General features: G+C 34.6%; 2 protein-coding genes across 5 annotated transcripts in view; one reads left to right on the top strand and one right to left on the bottom strand.

Moving 5' to 3' along the window:
* The window catches only part of LOC108971457 (putative uncharacterized protein DDB_G0277255), a 65,767-nt gene extending 61,749 nt beyond the window's left edge, over nucleotides 1-4,018 (bottom strand). The window contains exon 1 of the mRNA XM_018937525.1: nucleotides 3,999-4,018. The gene's annotated coding sequence lies outside the window, so the exon portion shown is untranslated. The remainder of the gene's footprint in view (nucleotides 1-3,998) is intronic.
* LOC108971459 (G protein-activated inward rectifier potassium channel 3) overlaps nucleotides 1-7,989 on the top strand; it is an 82,484-nt gene that overhangs the window by 22,482 nt on the left and 52,013 nt on the right. The gene's annotated exons all lie outside the window — the stretch shown is intronic.

The raw sequence follows: 7,989 nt of genomic DNA, 5'->3' as shown, positions 1-7,989 counted from the left end.
TTCTAAATATTTTTTTATACAGCTTGGGCTCAATATTATTTTTTTAATATTATTTATTGGTTTTTGGTATTTTTATTCATGTCACTTGCCGCCACGTAGCGRAAAGAAGAAACCGCCAGTCGCTGTTGTTAACTCGGCTATAATCGCGTAAGCGGTGTCTACGCCAKTAAAGAAGAAGAAGTTCATGTCACATATTTATTTTAACACACTGTTGATTTTGTCATTGCTAATTTTCATAKCTTTGTTCTATTAGATTTTAGCAACATTTCTTGTTTCTGCAAATCACCCACATTGAATTGTAAATCACATTAATTTCTTTGACTTTTGATGGAGATTTTTTTCTTTAATTGTAATTTCGCACTTCTTTGTTTGTCTCCTTCTATATGCTTTCCGCATTTGTGTGTCATTTTTCTTGTCTTCCATCAGTTGAATTCTAAGAAATGTTAAAATGCTGTTGATGTTTATTTTAGGAATGTACATATGTATGTGTTTGTGTATATGTGCAATTATATTACGACATGTTTCTATGTTGCTAAGTGCATGCGACTACGCCATATAATTTTTATTGGCTAGTCTTGGGTGGCCAGGTGAGTTGTTCAAATCAGAGGTGGTCAGTAGGTAACAAATTTATGCGCAGCGAAAAGTTTTATTGTGTCTTAAGAGTGTGTCATTTCGTGTTTATGCTCTTTGGAGTGTTCATATATTTGCTTACTATATCCTGTATTTCCCTTAGTTTTTGAGACATGGGGCACAAATTTTTCATGTCTTTTAGCTGCTATACAAACTGACTRAACAAAATTAAGTCTTTGWATGGAAAACTTTTTTATTTAACGAGATTTCTTCACAAAATTTCATACAGTTTATTGTTTAAGACAGGATTTTAATCTYTAAAGAAATTMTTTAGATYAGATCACTAWAGCATATASCTSCCATACAACTGACCGATCAAACTCAATTCCTTGTGTAGAAAACTCTTTTATTYGTCAAGATATATTCGCGAAATTTGGCTYAGATTATTGTCTAAGGGRTTAATGCTATCTCCAATAAGACGGTACCGATCGGATGACTATATCTTATAGCTGTCATAMAAATTGAACGAAYAAAATTAAGTTCTTGCATGGAARCTTTATTTATTTATGAAGGAATAGCCTCGGTGCTAACGCAGTTAACGATTTTTTTAAATTTTTTACTTGTTTTTGTTATTACTATTAATTTACAAGCTAACATGCTTCTAATATTGCATACAATACTGACGATTCTTTTTTCTGCACAAGGCTTTAGATTTTGTTTACAAAGTCAATAAATCATATATAATTTAATATTAATCATAATAGAACTGCAATAAATTTCTTCGTACTCGTATTTACCAATCTTGTGACTCGCCTTGCTTACCCAAGAACTCTATTTCTGTTTTTCCAGTTTACTGCAAGTAATCTCATTTAAAGGCAATTGATTTATAAAACAGTGATTAACAGTTAATTAGACTGGGTATGCGAAATGTGAAAAGYAAACGCAAACAGAAAAGCAACAACAACACCAAGCGACGATCAGCTGTCGCAAATCAAAGCACGAGTGCGGCTAATTAGAGGCGATTATTATTAATTTTTTTTTCTTAAAAATATCATTATTTACAATTGCCATTATACTAATCTTATTAATAAATTGCGCACGTTGTGCTATTGAGTTTTTTGTTTTTGTTGTTGCCACAACACGAGATCATTCGCATTAACTGTGTCAGTGATTTCATTTGCACTACACATGTTGTTATTGTTGTCGCTTGACTGTGCACAATCGTGAAATCATTAAGAGCCCATAAATGTCGCAAAGCATTTACATCATTCTATTAAAATGTTTCCGCTGTCGCTTTTATTTATTAAAGTATTTTATACAACTTTTAATTTCGTCGTTAAGCGGCTGCGCAGGCGTAAGTGACGCACACGTAGCGGTTGTAACATTTTGGCCGCCCTCTTAAGTCGCTTACACAGCTTGCGACCCACACATACCCATATATATGTTGGTAAATTGAAGAATCCAAAAGTTAAGCCATCCTCATTAACGGAAAAGATTTAATTAGGCGGTATTGTACGGTACGGCATGGCGTATACGCAACATTCGTAATAAGGTCAGCGTGTGTGTGTAAGTACAAAGAATGTAATGTAATGCTGCTTTGCAGAGGCTTAACACATTGGAATTCGTAAGCAGCAACGAAAAAAATTTAAATTTTGCAGAAAAATAATTTCGTGTTCCTTGGTTCGGTTATTGATTGCATGTATGCATCTACATATGTATGTATATGTATACGTATGTTAATTGGAAGCGAAAATATGCAAAGAAATTAGCGTAAAAGGCTTTTTCTTATTATCTCAGTGGCTTCACGTCGAAAATTTCCTCTGTGTTATTAACAAATCAAAGAAGGCAATGAAAGAAGAATCTGCATAAGTAAATATTTTCATATAGTATGGAATTTATGTGGAAAATTAAGAACGAATAAAATAAAATGTAAAAACATATTGCTTGTCTAAAAAGGCTTTTCGTATTGGACCACTTTTTGGCATTTTTTCGCTGGAGATATTACTCCATCAATGTGAAACTTTTCTGATTTCTCGGCRAAAMACTGCGAYAAGTAATTTTCACAGGCTTCTYTTGAAGCCTACTTTACTCCATTAAGGAAGTTCTGCATTRWCTGAAACAAATGGTAGTCCGATTGTACAACATCAGAGCTATATGGTGGATGCATCAAAACTTCCTAGTCAAGCTCWCCCARTTTTTGCCGAGTCATCAAAGATGTGTGTGTTCTAGTGTAGTCCTGATGGAAGACGAAGCCCKTTCTGTTGATCGSTTCTGGCASATTTTTTTCGATTGCTTGCTTCAATCTCAACAATTGCTGTCAGAAAAATGTAGAATCAATCGCGCGACCAGGCTGGAGCAGTCAGAGGCTGATCCTTTCCAATTCCACCAAAAACTCAGCATAACATTTCGAGGCGTCAATTTTGGCTTTGCGACAATTTGTTGAGCTTCACCGCGCTTGGACCATAAYCATTTTCGCACATTATTGTCGTATTTGTTCCACTTCTACTCTTCTTTTACCATTCGCTTCAGAAATGGTTCGATTTGATTTCGTTTCAGCAAAGAATCGCAGATGTTAATTCGGTCAGTTAAATTTTTCACGGACAATTCATGTCGTACCCAAACATCGAGCTTCCTTTTTTAGTTAGTCCTTTTTTAAATGGTTCCAATTCGTTTGATGATGAATACTCAGTTCCTTACCGATGTCATGGTTGCTTATGTGACGGTCCTGTTCAATATTTTCCATAATTTCATCGACTTTTTCAACGATTGCTCGACCAGAGCGAGGTGCATCTTTCACACCGAAATTTCCAAAACGTAAGCAAGCGAACCATTGATGTGTTACACGCCTCGGTGAACTTCACAAATTTCATTGGTGGCTTGAGTGGTATTCTTCCCTTTTTTATACAAAAATTTAAAAATATAGCGAATTTCTTCATTATTTTTATCATTTTTGAATAGCTGTAAACTCTTTAAACTTCCCCGAATTTAATTTTTTTTCTCACTSACGTCTCCAACACTATATGGTATGTCACAATGTGTTTGGTAGAACTGAAGATATACGACTCCAACGACATTGACAAAATACGAAAATACTTTTTCGACTACCCATTATATATGTAAAGATTTTTTTTTGTATAAATTAAATAGTTATAAATGCATACAAAAATTAATTTTCATATATACATACATATATATATACACATACTGCCTCTGCTAAACTAAATGGCTCCAAACAACAACTGACCTATAATTACACCGCAGGTATTTAAGCTATTAAAGACCGCTTTACTCAACATTCTTTTATTTCAAGAAATTTAATCAGCAAGTTTTGCTACACGCTGGAATCCGCAAGCCTTTGTATGCTTTTAATTTTCAGTCATAGCTAATTTAAATTTCTTTGAGTCATTTAAAAATTTAGTGCAACTTACTTGCCGCGTTCGCTCTCCGCCATTCGCCAAACTATACGGTAAAAACAAACTTTATCACTGTCTGTACAAAACGCTTATATGTCATTACTTGTATGTTTTGATTATTTTTGTTRTTGCTACATTTTTTTGAAGCTGGTATCAATTGCTGGTAGCCCAGTAGGCATTTGAATGACCTGTTATTAAAGTGCTGTTGCAACAGTCTTGCCGCAATTAGTGAGYTCTTGAAGAATGATGAATCGAACTAGCAAGTTGCTTAAATCTGGTTTTAAATAATATAAAATTTAAAAAACATGGTTTTTAATAACCGCTTTTAAAAGGTATTTGTTAGGATATTTCTAAGGAAATTTCATGACGGGATTGAAAAAAAAAAGTTTAAAAAACAGCTTAGTATCTATATACCATCTTGATTTCTAATATTTTTAATAGAAATTTAGGCACATATGTAGATAGTTTCTCAAATATACTAGCTTAATGATTTTTGTTTTGTAGAAGAATTTGCTTTTGCCACCCCTATTTGACATTTCTTTTACAGGGAACTTTACATTTGGTTGGAGTGTCGCATACTTCTTTTTACGTAGATTTAAAAAAACATTAATTCCATACACGAGATACACGAGAGTGTTTGAGAGCCGCAGATTTCTATCTTATGCAAATAGATGGATTGCTTTGAAAATTTCTTTTATTTTTGCTATGCCGACATGAGGAAATTTTCTTMGTTTCTCAAGACCTCATCTATCATTTGCTATCTGTGAAACTCACTCCTTTCCAATGAAATCAAAATATCGCAAGTTTGACCAAGTTTCTCAAGACATCATAATTTTCGCTTTTGCAATTCACTCCTTTAATTAAACAAAAAAAAAAAAAAAWTCTCAAGTTTGATTGATTGTGCTATCAACTTCAGATAAATTTCCACCTGGGTATAGTCGGTGTGGTAAGCGCTTCGTTTGTCGTATCTTGTTTGGCAAGCCCCTGCTTAGACGCTTACGAGTATATCAAGTTACGGTTTTTATACGATTTTTAGGTTTTTGTACACATATTTAGTTATTTTTTTTTTGTTGTGGTTTCCCTGAGACTGACCGCTAGAGCTATGTGTTATGCGGCCAGATACTATACAGGYCTTACTTACCTACCAGAAGCAACTCCGCTGGACAGCCGAACAGCTGACGCTGCGGGAGAGTGAAGTGCGGCGTTTTGACACTGCGTCGAAGCGACGCAAACAGCAGCAACCGCCAATCAGCTAACTCACAAACTAAGCAAGTAAGCAGACGACATTGCGTTGCGGTGAAGGCGACGGACGGGCGGCGTGTGGTTGCTGAGCTGGAAGAAGTGAAACAATAAAATAAACCCAAGTGGGGCTGTCCATTTTCAGTTTGGCACGAAACGTCGACTTACCGAGTTGTGCGCGAAGTATTCTGGCGTGTTTTACGCGCGAATTCGTGTCGCTTTGGAAAGCAAAACAACGAAGCGATTCAAAAATCGTTAGAATTATTGAATTTTAATTTTTGCATTTATTTTGTCGTGCGTACTGTGTAAAGGTACCACACAGCACTAGTTGAACGAAGTGATCCGGCCAAAGTATTGAGGGGCGCAGGCGCATTTAGATAGTGTAAGGTCTCGGCTTGTTGAAGACGCTACGTATATTTATGAAAAGCCAGCACTGAAATCTTAAAGTAAACATTGAGCTTTTTTCTTGTGGAAGTGAAGTGTGTCAGCTGTTGTATCTTTAAATAAATATGAATGAAATTACTTTAAAAGTGCGGATGTGGCGCTACAGTGGTGTTGTGGCTCTGTGTCACAGCGCTAATTGGTTAATTGTTGTTGTTTTTGTTTGCGCGTGCGCTCTAAAGTGCAGAGCTTGAGAACTTTTTAATGTAATTTAAACTCTAAAAACTGCTTCTTATTAGTTTTGGGCTTCGTTTTTGGCAAACAACCATTGATCTAACAAGAAATCAGTACAAATATTAAAAATTCAAATTGAAATAAAATTTACTTACTCTGAATGGGGTATATTAAGTTTGCTATGAAGTTTGTAAAACTTTAAAGTAAACGTTGAGGTAAAGTATGTATATGTGGTATATGCATAAATACTCATTTGTCGGAACTGCCAATATCGCACTGCAATATCAATTAGCTTCCCTACAAACTGAAAGATAAATAAATTCTAAATTTATTGCACTAATCTGCCAAAATAGTATAATAATTAATCATATTCCATATATAAAATATTATTATTCTAATACCTGTTCCTTTCGTATTAAGATATTAGAACACATTAAAGATAGAAACTAACCTGGCTTACGCCGGTGAACTCAGATCATGTAAGAATTTAAAACTCGAACAGACTTAATATTTAAGCGGCTACACCTAAAAATATATCTTAATTCAACATCGAGGTCGCAAACTTTTTATCGACATGAACTCTCCAAGCAAGCGCTTGTATGGAACACCTTTCCGTTTGACGAGTTATCTTTACGAAATTTGGCATAAATTAATATCAAAGGCATCACGACAATTTCTGAAGACATTGTTCAATTTGGAAATATCGGACATCCTAATGTATATGTGAGTTTTTATCTGAAATCGCAAATTTCTTGGCTTGGCGATTGGTTCACTTAGCCGTTTGATTTTGAGCAATTTAATGACAATGATTTTATTCTTGGAAAACGAAATATTTTGGGAAATAAAAATAACTTTTTTGCTATTTATATTAGATTTTTATTAATATTTACAATCAGATAATCAAAGCAACAGGTCATTCTGCATCAAATTTATTAATTCTTAAATTTTTTCAACACTTGTCAATTTAAAACTTTTTGAATTACTAAGTCCACCTTGATTTTAGATTCCACAAGCACTGCTTCTAACCTCCAAAGTCTCGTTTTAAACTACTATGATCGGCCAGTAAAGTCCTTGTACACAAAACTCTTTTATTTGTCAAGATATTATATATATATAAGATTACCAAATTTGGCATATATTGGAAAGGTGTGATTTCAAGACTCATTTAGCCAATATATTGGGTAGTCGAAAAAGTTTTTCCATACTTCTAATCAAACTTCAATTTGTATTTTCTTTTTTTTTATAAAAATACGAAAAATCTTTTTCGACTACCCAATATACTTATGTGAAATTTCTGTAATTTAATTTTTATAGACAAAATAGATATTTTCAAATTTCAAGCGCATTGCAACAACAAAAAAGTACATACAGGAAAAATTTCTGGTSAAATTCGCTTAATGAACAAGCGAACGGAATTAGTTTTAGACTATAAATAGCATAATAGTAGTCATGAAAAATGTTACCAAATAGATTACATTAAAAAAATGTTCCAACTAGCARTAGCATTAGTATTGTTTACAAAAATACCAACAATTTTTGCATTGTGCATCTCAAACATAGCGTAACACCTGCCAAGTTAGCTAGCGGCAGCACCCAAGCGGTGAAGGTGTCGCCATTGACACTGGCAACGACACTACCGACAACAACACCAAACATTTACAACAGCTTCAACAACAACAATAGCTAGTTTGGATGAGAAATAAAAAAGTAGTCAAAATTTGTGTAACAATATCGACATCGGAGCAATGAGTGTGCACTTCCGTTCGGATAGTTTTATGTAAAATTTCATCAGAGGTTGTTGTTTACTTTTCATTGCGGGCGTTTTTTACATGGCCGGTCCCARACCCAGCGCACAACCCTACGGAGGGATGGTTCGCCTTCTCACTTTAGCTCGCCTTCAAACGGATGTTCTTTGGTTRCCAGAGGATACCCTGGTCTAATACCGGAAGCCGTGAGCTGCTTGAGCCATATGTAAAAAAAAATCGTTACTCAGCGAACTTTACTCACTTCGTGCGCTTCTACACCAGACGAAACGAGCGCACTGAAACTAATTTGTCTACGTGGAAAACTTTCAAAATTCACTGTTGGGTTAATATCGTCGATGCGCGCAGTTGCAAATTAAAAAGCACACAAACGAAAATCACAACAACGT

Source organism: Bactrocera latifrons, unplaced genomic scaffold, assembly GCF_001853355.1.
Source record: "Bactrocera latifrons isolate USDA-ARS-PBARC rearing strain unplaced genomic scaffold, ASM185335v1 scaffold_344, whole genome shotgun sequence".
Taxonomy (NCBI): domain Eukaryota; kingdom Metazoa; phylum Arthropoda; class Insecta; order Diptera; family Tephritidae; genus Bactrocera; species Bactrocera latifrons.
The sequence above is the reverse complement of the archived record's forward strand: the minus strand, read 5'-3'. Positions and strand labels throughout refer to the sequence as shown.